Raw genomic sequence first — 12,981 nt, forward strand, 5'->3', positions numbered from 1 at the left:
TGTTGCGCTGCGCGATTTTATATTTGTGTAAAGAAATAATTGTACATTTTGCAATGCATTTTTTCTGATTAAATTAGAAAAAAAAAGACAATTGAAAGAATTGTTATTATAAATAATTGATGATAATGTTGCACATAGAATTATCTTGGATTTTTTTGTATGTATAAATATATAATAATAATAATGGTTATGTAAAAGGTCAAAGGTCAGTATTTGAACTGTGTCTTGTGAGGATGAGATTGTTTTATTGTATGTATTGTGCCTTAGCTGTGAAAATTGAGTTATATACTTTGTACCATTGTTTTATATTTATGCACTCATTGTAGTAGTACTAGAAAGCAAAGTTAAGCTGATCCAAAGAGGTTATATATACGATAAATTGAAATTGTATGAATATTCATGAATGATGGTCAACACATGCTGCTCAAATTACTATCGACATATCTCAAATAAAACGTCAGCATGCCCGATTCATGGTGAGAAATTGAAAAGGAATTACAGTGTGTTCGGCTTATAATTGGCGAAAAAGTATTTGGTTTTTGTTACTGCACACATCAATAAAGTTCAACTCACTCTCGCATAAATTAACATAAGCGTGCACCAGTTACGCATTACACAATGCTCAACCAGCGTAAGTGCTGCGCCCTACTGCTTGTACGCCATTATATATCAATAAACAATGTTATGAGTCTTATTTTTTTGGCCAATTATATGCCGAACAAACTTAGCTAAAGGGTTTGCAACCCTGAAAAACATGCCAAAGAGTTTGTTTCTACTGTGTAACAGGTTGAAAGATGATGTAAGTTAATATGTGGCAGTAGAAACATTAGGTTAAGGATGATGCAGGGTACCTCGCCATTAGGTGGGTGATGCTTGCAGTAGAAACAGTGTAAGGTGATGATATGGAAACCATATTGGGCTATTCCAGTTGAAATCCATACACCCCCTTTAGAAGACATGACCTTGATCTCTCACACAGGGAGTGTAGATTTCAAATGAAGACACTCATTCAGGTGACCTCATTTGAAATTCTTATCTCTGTGTGGAATATTAAGGTCATGTCTTCCATCAGGGGGTGCGATTTCAACTGGAATAGCCCGTTTTGTCATTGAATTTGAGCAGCATAGGAATTGAATTTTTATATTACATGTAAAGAAAATAATTTTGGATGTGGTGGAACCGTGTTTCATTGAATCATATCATCGGCTTTCTTTCACATAAAAGTACTGAATTTGTATGATATATCAAGATATTTATTTAAGATGATGTGAGCATGGACTTATCACAAGTGACATGTACATTGTGCTAGGCCAGTTGAAAACTATATACTCTAGATAGAAAACATGACCTTCATCTACCACACAAGGGGTGTACATTTCAAACAGAGTCACCCATTTAGGTAACCCCATTTGAAATTTACACTCCCTGTTTGGGAGTCGTGAGGTAATTTCTTCCATAGAGGGTGTATGGATTTCAACTGGAATAGCTCCTTGAATTTGTGATTGCACATTTCATATGGCTTGTAGGTTATAACAAAACTTAGTGTTGGTGGAACATTATGTGAATAGGACTATTGTGACCCAACAGTTTTTGTGCATTAGGAAAATTATGATTTTTGGAAACCAATTTTGTGTGTGGAATACTATAGGTCCCTAAACCGTTGTTGTAAAAAGGGAACAAACCAAACACCCCATTTTTGATGAGGGTTGTTCTTTTTTAAGAAGTTTGACTCAAAATCAATGATGACCAATTGCTGCCAGAACATCAGTCTGCCTGAAGATGCACCTAGGATAATGTGTGATACGGTAGGCACTCCAATAAAAGTGAATCCAGTTGATTTTGTCTGAATTAATGGCAAATGTTTATGTGAGATGCTTGCCTATATCCTATAGAGTTCCACATTTACCTGTTGGAAATAGCAAGAGAGCTACATATCCCTTGCCCTCTCTCTAGAAACGTGGTAATCTTAAGCCCATATCATACTAGCAATTGCAATGTGCGATTAATGGCGATAAGTTTTCACAATCGCTACCAGCGTCCAGTAATGGCTAGCAACTTCGCAACAAAGTTGCCTTCGAGTAAACTGGTTGCGATTTGACACTAGGGTATGTTAGTAACTTATCGATCTGATATCGGCAAGTGCTTTTCCTGTAAGCGACGGAAGTTAGTCATACAAACACAGTGTATGACTAGGCCTTTAGAAACTGACATTTTCAGACTCTCATGCAGTTCAGCAGTGAGTTATTTAATTTTCCTTGGGAAAGATTGCTGAATTCCAACCAAATGATTCAACAGTTGGAGCCATTCTAGATCCAAAGAGTGGAAGATTTCAAAATCCAAGTTTCCTAAATATTGTGTAACATCCAACTGCAGTTTTTTCGCTGGATTCTAATTTGGTTTTTTTAAATTCCACCTGGCTTGTCCATAACTTGAATTAAGATAGCAATGCAGTCTTTCACAGGGGAATGTGAATTTCAAATAGAAAAGCCCAGTGCACAGTGATATGTTACCTTGTGAAAGGTTGAAAAACAAGCACCCACAACATCTGATAATGTTGTTGTTTTAAGTGTCAACAATTTCCATTACATGATAACAGTAATTATTGTAATTTTTGTTGGGAAAAATATATCTGTAGCATTATGTTTGTTGTGCTCTATTCAAATTATATTGAGGTCATCAAATATAATTAATATTAGTTTACAACTTCAACTGAAAAAATATTACTTTGTGTAAATCGACTATTTATATGTTTTCCTTTTCTTAACCCTAATCCCACAGGGATGGTTACTTGGCCCTGCCCTGCCCTGCTGAGTATGAGATTGGATAGGCTTAGCATTTAGGAACATGCACTACAAGTTTCCTATTGCTGTCGCCAGCGGAGGTACATGGCTACCCAGCTACTTCATTGGTACTCTTAGAGTACCTGTGTGGGTACTCTAGAGTACACACATCGGAATCGCACATACAGTACACACTGGTACTGCATTAGTACTGCAATGGTACTCTAGAGTACCCACAAAGTAGCTGGGCAGCAGTGTACCTCTAGGGTCGACAGCAAGAAGAATCTGATAGTGCAGTTGCAGTTGTGACATGGAGTTATTCACGGTATAAAAGCAGAGTAATTTCCAATTCCTGTCGCCAGTCTTGAATCATTTGATTCCTGTTGGGTTCAGACCAGAGTCAGAATTTCGGTGAGAATCGATGCTCACAAAGATTCTCGGAAACAGATTTGTGTGGATCAAAGTTGATTCTCGCAAACTTTTGTAGTTTACACAGAAGTTGATTTGCAAGAATCAAATGATTCCCGCAAATTTATTCTGCAAAAATAAAGATTGATTCTCACACTGTGAAACAAAATTCTGACCCCACGGACTTCCTGTAATCATCTGTGTATAGGTCTATGTAGACTCAAACACAACTTCCGCTAAGCAAGTACACAATGTAGGTCCATGTACAGTGACATCTCAAGTTGTGTTCAAGTTGTTTGGAATTGGGAAAATGTGTGATTAATCCTTGATTAATTTGGATAATTCCTTAACAAAATCTCTTTTCCATAACTGGACATTCTATGCATGGTTATGTCAAGAATTCAACCAAATTACGGGAAAATCAAATTTTGAAAATATTTAAATTCCATTTATAGTGTAATGGTACATGTATTAATTAATAGGTAGAATAAAGGGGTAATAAGGATTATATACAGAGATAAAACAAAAATGAATACAAATGTGATAAATTATACTTAAAAACTTAAAACGCATTCTGAAATGTATTGAATACTTTTGTGCATCTAGTGATTAAGTCAATTATGCAATGTGTTCAGTAAATAATACCACCCTTACTTAAAGCGGACTATACACAAATGATTACAGTATGTAGAAAACCAGGGGTATGTTTCACTAACACTTACAACACATCGTAGGTGTTAAACCTGATTTTAAGTTACAAGGTATCATAACTTAATTTCACTATGGTGATTTCCCATTATTGGGTAATAATAATACAGATTTATAACAGGAACACATCGTAAAATTCAGATGAGCAAAGAGTACTCGTACGAATTACACTACGATGTGTTAAAAGTTTAGTGAAACACGCCCCAGGGAATATAAAAACCAGAGCCCGTACTCAGTGATTATTAGTATTCCATTTTGTGTTAATTCCTATTGTGTATAGTTTATTCCAGAATATTCCATGTGTACTGCTGTATTCCAAGTATTATAATATAAGTCAGAATGAATGAGTGGATTCATTATCATTATACTTTGTTTTGTCATCGCAGTAATATAATTGATGGTCAAAAATGATGTCTATATCATATTTAAAAGTAAAGGGGACAAGCCTGGCCGGAGTGCCCATCTCTCTGATTTGAGCCACATCCCTCCATGAAATGTTGGTGCGGGGTTTGGGGGTCATTTGACCTGCTCCACAGCGAATCTGTTACCTCCCCGGCATTGAACAAAGCCATAAAAAGTTCTGTAAAGTGTGATTTTTGGACATTGTCCTTGGAAATTGGGTTTAATTAATGTGGAGATGGAGGATAACATCAGCAACATTGGCAAACTTGTCAGTACTTTTATTTTACAGATGATTGAAAAATAAGGATTGAAACATAAAAAGCTTCAATTTTAACAAAACTTTTACTTCATGGTCTTAAGGCCAGTATGTACTCCACCATCTTGCATGTGTTTTTTCTACCAGAGCATGATTGGAATGTAGTGAAGGAATTTAGGGTGGACGTGATTCATACACTGACGGAAAAACACATAAATGATGTTGGACTGTATCCTTCCTTTATGACGAGCAGATTGCTTAATAATGCTTTGCACGCTAGCCATATTAAGCTTCAACATAAACAGATGTTTTCTCAGAGTATCCAGAGCTATCTTAAGAACCACTGAAACAATACTAGGCTTGTTTGTACTCATTTTAATGCATTTTTCATGTTGAGTGCAAATATGGTCATGATAATTTACAAATCTGGAATTTTTGAAATTTTTAAAAACACTTGAAATTTGTCGTCTGCTGTCAATACCCGTGTGGAGAGAGTTTAAAATACGAAAGTTGTTACAAAGATTGTATTTTGCAGTTAAGAATTGGGTCCGTTAAATGCAAATAAGTTTAGCTTTACCCATATTTGCTGTATGCAAAAGACAAGACCAATAATGTACATGTACATATGCAAACTTAGATCCACATCAAGTCTCATAACTAGGTAACCAAAATATCAGAAAATTATTAATCACTTAATAATGGGAGAAAATGGTTTAAAATAATAATATAAATTGTATTTTGATATGATTTTGTGTATAAGGGGAAATAACCCTGTATATTATATATGCTCACACATATTGTACAGTATTTTCTGATCTTTGACAATAAAAAAGGTAATGGGATAATAGATTGATTTATTGTCTTTCATTTTGTTATATCTTGTACAATGTACATATAGCTCATGTTCATGACTTCTGATATGGGCTTTGAAGTGGCAAAATTCCATTGGTTTTTAGACCAATACATGTATTCATATAATCATATTTATGAGCCCTGGGCAATGACAACAATTTTCTAATATTCACATTACATCTTTGATCTTCGAGTTTTTAGAAAGCACCAATGACAAATCTCATCCGCCACATCCTTGATCTTTATCTTTATGTATTTATGATACGATTCACTTTAAGAATTTCCTAATATTCCCATCACATCCTTGATCCTTGAGCTCTTATTGAAGATCAATAACAAATGTTAATCTCATCCATCACATCCTTGATCTTCATCTTTTTACATGATACAATCATTTTCAACAATTTCATAATATTCCCATCGCATCCTTGATCTTCGAGTTTTTATAGAACATCAATGACAAATCTCATCCGCCACATCCTTCTAATATTCAAATTCCATCCTTGATCTTCGAGGTTTTATAGAACATCAATGACAAATCTCGTCCGCCACATCCTTGATATTCATCTTTTTTTTTGGATAAGATTCACTTGAAAGAATTATTTCCTAATATACCCATCACATCTTCGAGCTATTATTGCACATCAATGAAAAATAAATGTTAATCTCATCCGTCACATCCTTGATCTTCATCTTTTTATATGATACGATTCGCTTTATATTTTACAAGGTTCGCCGTCGCAAATAATAAAGGAGACAAGCAGAAAAAGTGATCCCGCCTGGGAATTGAACCCAGGACCTCAGGTTTACGAGACCCGTGCCTTAACCCCTCGGCAACAGGCGCTTCATGTAGACAGTCAAAATGATAATCAATAAAAAAAATCATTAAGCATAGAGAAAAAAAATTGAGGTATGAATTATTTTCTTTGTAGGCCCTAAATGCTACTTACAGAAGATAGCAAGCAAAGCAAAAAAAGATACAAAATAATAATGTTCCAAAAACATTGCCGAACGTGACACGCGTTCTATCTAAATAATGATGATTCAGTACGCAAAATGTGAGGATTCAGTGCGCAAAATCCCGGTCACAGTAAAACGGCTATAATTTGCCACTCGCGCTTAAAATTTTAAACGGCACTTATATAGCAAAGATTATTGGGAACATGAAGGAAAGAAAATAAGAAACAAATCAAAAAAGCAACACAAAAGTAAAACAAAAACGAAACAAAACAAAAAAACAATGATAACTTTTTGTCTCATATAAACCCGCCGTGATTGCGATCTTCGGTAGACAGTCAAAATGATAATCATTAAAAAAACCCATTAAACATAAAGAAAAAACAATAGAGGTATGAATTATTTTCTTTGTAGGCCCTTAATGCTATCTACAGAAGATAGCAAGCAAAGCAAAAAACATGCAAAATAATCAGGCACCTGAATCGAGCAAATTACGGCATGTCTCGCCACATTTTCTTTTAGTTTATGGTAAATTCGTATTTTTACTATTACAATACAACTGACGATAGCTTAAATTAAATTGATGGTGTAATTTGGGTCTCCAGTAGTGCTATCTGCTGAAGATGAAGTTAAAATATTCAAGCAGTTAGGTCTGCAGAGTGTTGTGGCATTATTTTTGAAACGGAGTACGAAAACGTCAGAAGCGTAACGTACAGAAGATATCAAGCAAAGCAAAAACATGCAAAATAATAATGTTCAAAAAAACATTGCCTAACACGTGTTCTAGATAATGATGATTCAGTACGCAAAATGTGATACGCAAAATCCCAGACACGGTAAAATGGCTATAATTTGCCGCTTTGATACGATCCACTTTAACAATATCGTAATATTCCATCCTTGGTCTTCGAGGGTTTATAGGACATCAATGACAAATCTCATATGCCACATCCCTGATCTTCATCTTTTTATATGAAACGATTCACTTAAACAATTTCCTAATATTCACATTACATCCTTGATCTTCGAGTTTTTATAGGACATCAATGGCAAATCTCACCCACCACATCCTTGATCTTCATCTATTTTATATGAAACGAGAAATTTAAGAATTTCCTAATATTCCCATCCTTGATCTTCGAGTTTTTATAGGACATCAATGACAAATCTCATCCGCCACATCCTTGATCTTCAACTTTTTATATGATACGATTCACTTTAAGAATTTCCTAAAATTCACATTACATCCTTCAGGGTTCGGTTTTTGCCGGCAAAAACCTGTTTTTGCCGAGAAAGTGGCAAAAACAAGCAAAAACCTGTTTTTGCCAGTTTTTGCCTGGTTTAAACTCGGCAAAATGGCAAAAAAACTGGCAAGTTTTAATGAATCATTCAACATATTTTTTGTCTCATCAAGTCCTTAAAATGAAAATTTTTGAATTTGATATACCGTATGCCACATTTTGGGTAAATGCACTTGAGCAATGAAAATGCATGCCTTTAATTTATTAATATGTGACTTATAATTACAAAATTTGGCCTTGTTACACTCAGGAAATTATTTTTGTAACTTAATCATTTGTTTTGAGAAGAAAAATCTGGACTACAAATCACTTTCTTAGTTTTTGCCATTTTTGCCGGCAAAAACTGGCAAAAACTGTTTTTGCCAAGCGGTTAAAACCGTGGTTTTATCCACCTGCGGCAAAAACCTGCGAACCCTGACATCCTTGATATTCATCTTTTTATATGAAACGATTCAATTTAAGAATTTCCTAATATTCACATTACATCCTTGATCTTCATCTTTTTATATGATACGACTCACTTTAACAATTTCCTAATATTCAGATTACATCCTTGATCTTTAAGTTTTTATAGCATATCAATGACAAATCTCATCCGCAACATCCTTGATCTTCAACTTTTTATATGAAGCGATTCACTTGATCAATTTCCTAAAATTCACATTACATCCTTGATCTTTAAGTTTTTATAGAACATCGTTGACAACTCTCATCCGCCACATCCTTGATCTTCATCTTTTTATATGAAACGATCAAGGTTATTTGAACAATTTCGTAATATTAACATTACATCCTTGATCTTCGATTTTTTATAGGACATCAATGACAAATCTCATCCGCCACATCCTTGATCTTCAACTGTTTATATGATACGATTCACTTTAACAATTTCCTAATATTCACATTACATCCTTGATCGTCATCTTTTTATATGAAACAATTCAATTGAAGAATTTCCTAATATTCACATTACATCCTTGATCTTCATCTTTTTATATGATATGATTCACTTAAACAATTTCCTAATATTCCCATTACATCATTGATCTTCGACTTTTTTATAGGACATCAATGACAAATCTCACCCACCACATCCTTGATCTTTTTATATGAAACGACTCAATTTAAGAATTTCCTAATATTCACATTACATCCTTGATCTTCGAGTTTTTATAGGACATCAATGATAAATCTCATCCGCCACATCCTTGATCTGCATCTTTTTATATGAAACGATCAAGTTCATTTGAACAATTTCCTAATATTTATATGCCATCCTTGATCTTCGAGTTTTTATAGAACATCTATCGTAAATCTCATCTGCCACATCCTTGATCTTCAACTTTTTATATGATACGATTCACTTTAACAATATCCTAATATTCACATTACATCCTTGATCTTCATCTTTTTATATGAAACGATTCACTTTAACAATTTCCTAATATTCACATTACATCCTTGATCTTCAAGTTTTTATAGGACATCAATGACAAATCTCACCCACCACATCCTTGATCTTCATCTTTTTTATATGAAACGATTCAATTTAAGAATTTCTATTCACATTACATCCTTGATCTTCGAGTTTTATAGGACATCAATGACAAATCTCATCCGCCACATCCTTGATCTTCAACTTTTTATATGATACGATTCATTTTAACAATATCCTAAAATTCACAATACATCCTTGATCTTTAAGTTTTTATACCATATCAATAACAAATCTCATCCGCCACATCCTTGATCTTCAACTTTTTATATGATACGATTCACTTTAACAATTTCCTAATATTCACTTTACATTCTTGATCTTCCAGTTTTTATAGTATATCAATGGCAAGTCTCATCCGCCACATCCTTGATCTTCAACTTTTTATATGACACGATTCACTTTAACAATTTCCTAATATTTACATCACATCCTTGATCTTCAACTTTTTATATGATTCGATTCACTTTAACAATTTCCTAATATTCACATTACATCCTTGATCTTCGAGTTTTTATATGACATCAATGACAAGTCTCATCCGCCACATCCTTGATCTTAATCTTTTTATTTGATACGATTCACTTTAACAATTTTCTAATATTCACATTACATCCTTGATCTTCGAGTTTTTATAGAACATCGTTGACAAGTCTCATCCGCCACATCCTTGATCTTCATCTTTTTATATGAAACGATCAAGTTCATTTTTACAATTTCCTAATATTTATATGCCATCCTTGATCTTCGAGTTTTTATAGAACATCTATGGCAAATCTTATCTGCCACATCCTTGATCCTCAACTTTTTATATACGATTCACTTGAACAATTTCCTAATATTCACATTACATCCTTGATCTTCATCTTTTTATCTGAAACGATTCAATTTAAGAATTTCCTAATATTTACATTACATCCTTGATCTTCATCTTTTTATATGATACGATTCACTTTAACAATTTCCTAATATTCACATTACATCCTTGATCTTTAAGTTTTTATAGCATATCAATGACAAAAATCTCATCCGCAACATCCTTGATCTTCAACTTTTTATATGATACAATTCACTTTAACAATATCCTAAAATTCACATTACATCCTTGATCTTTAAGTTTTTATAGTATATCAATGACAAATCTCATCCGCCACATCCTTGATCTTCATCTTTTTATATGATACGATTCACTTTAACAAATTCCTAATATTCACATTACATCCTTGATCTTCGAGTATTTATATGACATCAATGACAAGTCTCATCCCCCGTATCCTTGATCTTCATCTTTTTATTTGATACGATTCACTTTAACAATTTCCTAATATTCACATTACATCCTTGATCTTCGAGTTTTTATAGAACATCGTTGACAAGTCTCATCCGCCACATCCTTGATCTTCATCTTTTTATATGAAGCGATTCACTTTATCAATTTCCTAATATTCACATTCCATCCTTGATCTTCGAGGTTTTCTAGGACAGCAATGACACATCTCATCTGCCACATTCTTGATCTTCATCTTTTTATATGATATGATTCACTTAAACAATTTCCTAACATTCACATTACATCCTTGATCTTCGACTTTTTATAGGACATCAATGACAAATCTCACCCACCACATCCTTGATCTTCATCTTTTTATATGAAACGATTCAATTTAAGAATTTCCTAATATTCACATTACATCCTTGATCTTCGAGTTTTTATAGGACATCAATGACAAATCTCATTCGCCACATCCTTGCTCTTCATCTTTTTATACGCTACGATTCACTTTAACAATTTCCTAATAATCACATTAACATCTTTGATCTTCATCTTTTTATCTGAAACGATTCAATTTCAGAATTTCCTAATATTTACATTACATCCTTGATCTTCATCCTTTTATATGATACGATTCACTTGAACAATTTCCTAATATTCACATTACATCCTTGATCTTCATCTTTTTATCTGAAACGATTCAATTTAAGAATTTCCTAATATTTACATTACATCCTTGATCTTCATCTTTTTATATGATACGATTCACTTTAACAATTTCCTAATATTCACATTACATCCTTGATCTTTAAGTTTTTATAGCATATCAATGACAAAATCTCATCCGCAACATCCTTGATCTTCAACTTTTTATATGATACAATTCACTTTAACAATTTCCTAAAATTCACATTACATCCTTGATCTTTAAGTTTTTATAGTATATCAATGACAAATCTCATCCGCCACATCCTTGATCTTCATCTTTTTATATGATACGATTCACTTTAACAAATTCCTAATATTCACATTACATCCTTGATCTTTAAGTTTTTATAGCATATCAATGACAAAAATCTCATCCGCAACATCCTTGATCTTCATCTTTTTATATGAAGCGATTCACTTTATCAATTTCCTAATATTCACATTCCATCCTTGATCTTCGAGTTTTTATAGGACAGCAATGACACATCTCATCTGCCACATTCTTGATCTTCATCTTTTTATATGATATGATTCACTTAAACAATTTCCTAACATTCACATTACATCCTTGATCTTCGACTTTTTATAGGCCATCAATGACAAATCTCACCCACCACATCCTTGATCTTCATCTTTTATATGAAACGATTCAATTTAAGAATTTCCTAATATTCACATTACATCCTTGATCTTCGAGTTTTTATAGGACATCAATGACAAATCTCATCCGCCACATCCTTGATCTTCAACTTTTTATATGTTACGATTCACTTTAACAATTTCCTAATAATCACATTAACATCTTTGATCTTCATCTTTTTATCTGAAACGATTCAATTTCAGAATTTCCTAATATTTACATTACATCCTTGATCTTCATCCTTTTATATGATACGATTCACTTTAACAATTTCCTAATATTCACATTACATCCTTGATCTTCGAGTTTTTATAGAACATCGTTGACAAGTCTCATCCGCCACATCCTTGATCTTCATCTTTTTATATGAAGCGATTCACTTTATCAATTTCCTAATATTCACATTCCATCCTTGAACTTCGAGGTTTTACAGGACATCAATGACAAATCTCATCTGCCACATCCTTGATCTTCATCTTTTTATATGATATGATATGATTCACTTAAACAATTTCCTAACATTCACATTACATCATTGATCTTCGACTTTTTTTATAGGACATCAATGACAAATCTCACCCACCACATCCTTGATCTTTTTATATGAAACGACTCAATTTAAGAATTTCCTAATATTCACATTACATCCTTGATCTTCGAGTTTTTATAGGACATCAATGATAAATCTCATCCGCCACATCCTTGATCTGCATCTTTTTATATGAAACGATCAAGTTCATTTGAACAGTTTCCTAATATTTATATGCCATCCTTGATCTTCGAGTTTTTATAGAACATCTATCGTAAATCTCATCTGCCACATCCTTGATCTTCAACTTTTTATATGATACGATTCACTTTAACAATATCCTAATATTCACATTACATCCTTGATCTTCATCTTTTTATATGAAACGATTCACTTTAACAATTTCCTAATATTCACATTACATCCTTGATTTTTTAAGTTTTTATAGGACATCAATGACAAATCTCACCCACCACATCCTTGATCTTCATCTTTTTTATATGAAACGATTCAATTTAAGAATTTCTATTCACATTACATCCTTGATCTTCGAGTTTTATAGGACATCAATGACAAATCTCACCCGCCACATCCTTGATCTTCAACTTTTTATATGATACGATTCATTTTAACAATATCCTAAAATTCACAATACATCCTTGATCTTTAAGT

This window comes from Amphiura filiformis, chromosome 16, assembly GCF_039555335.1.
Source record: "Amphiura filiformis chromosome 16, Afil_fr2py, whole genome shotgun sequence".
Lineage (NCBI taxonomy): Eukaryota > Metazoa > Echinodermata > Ophiuroidea > Amphilepidida > Amphiuridae > Amphiura > Amphiura filiformis.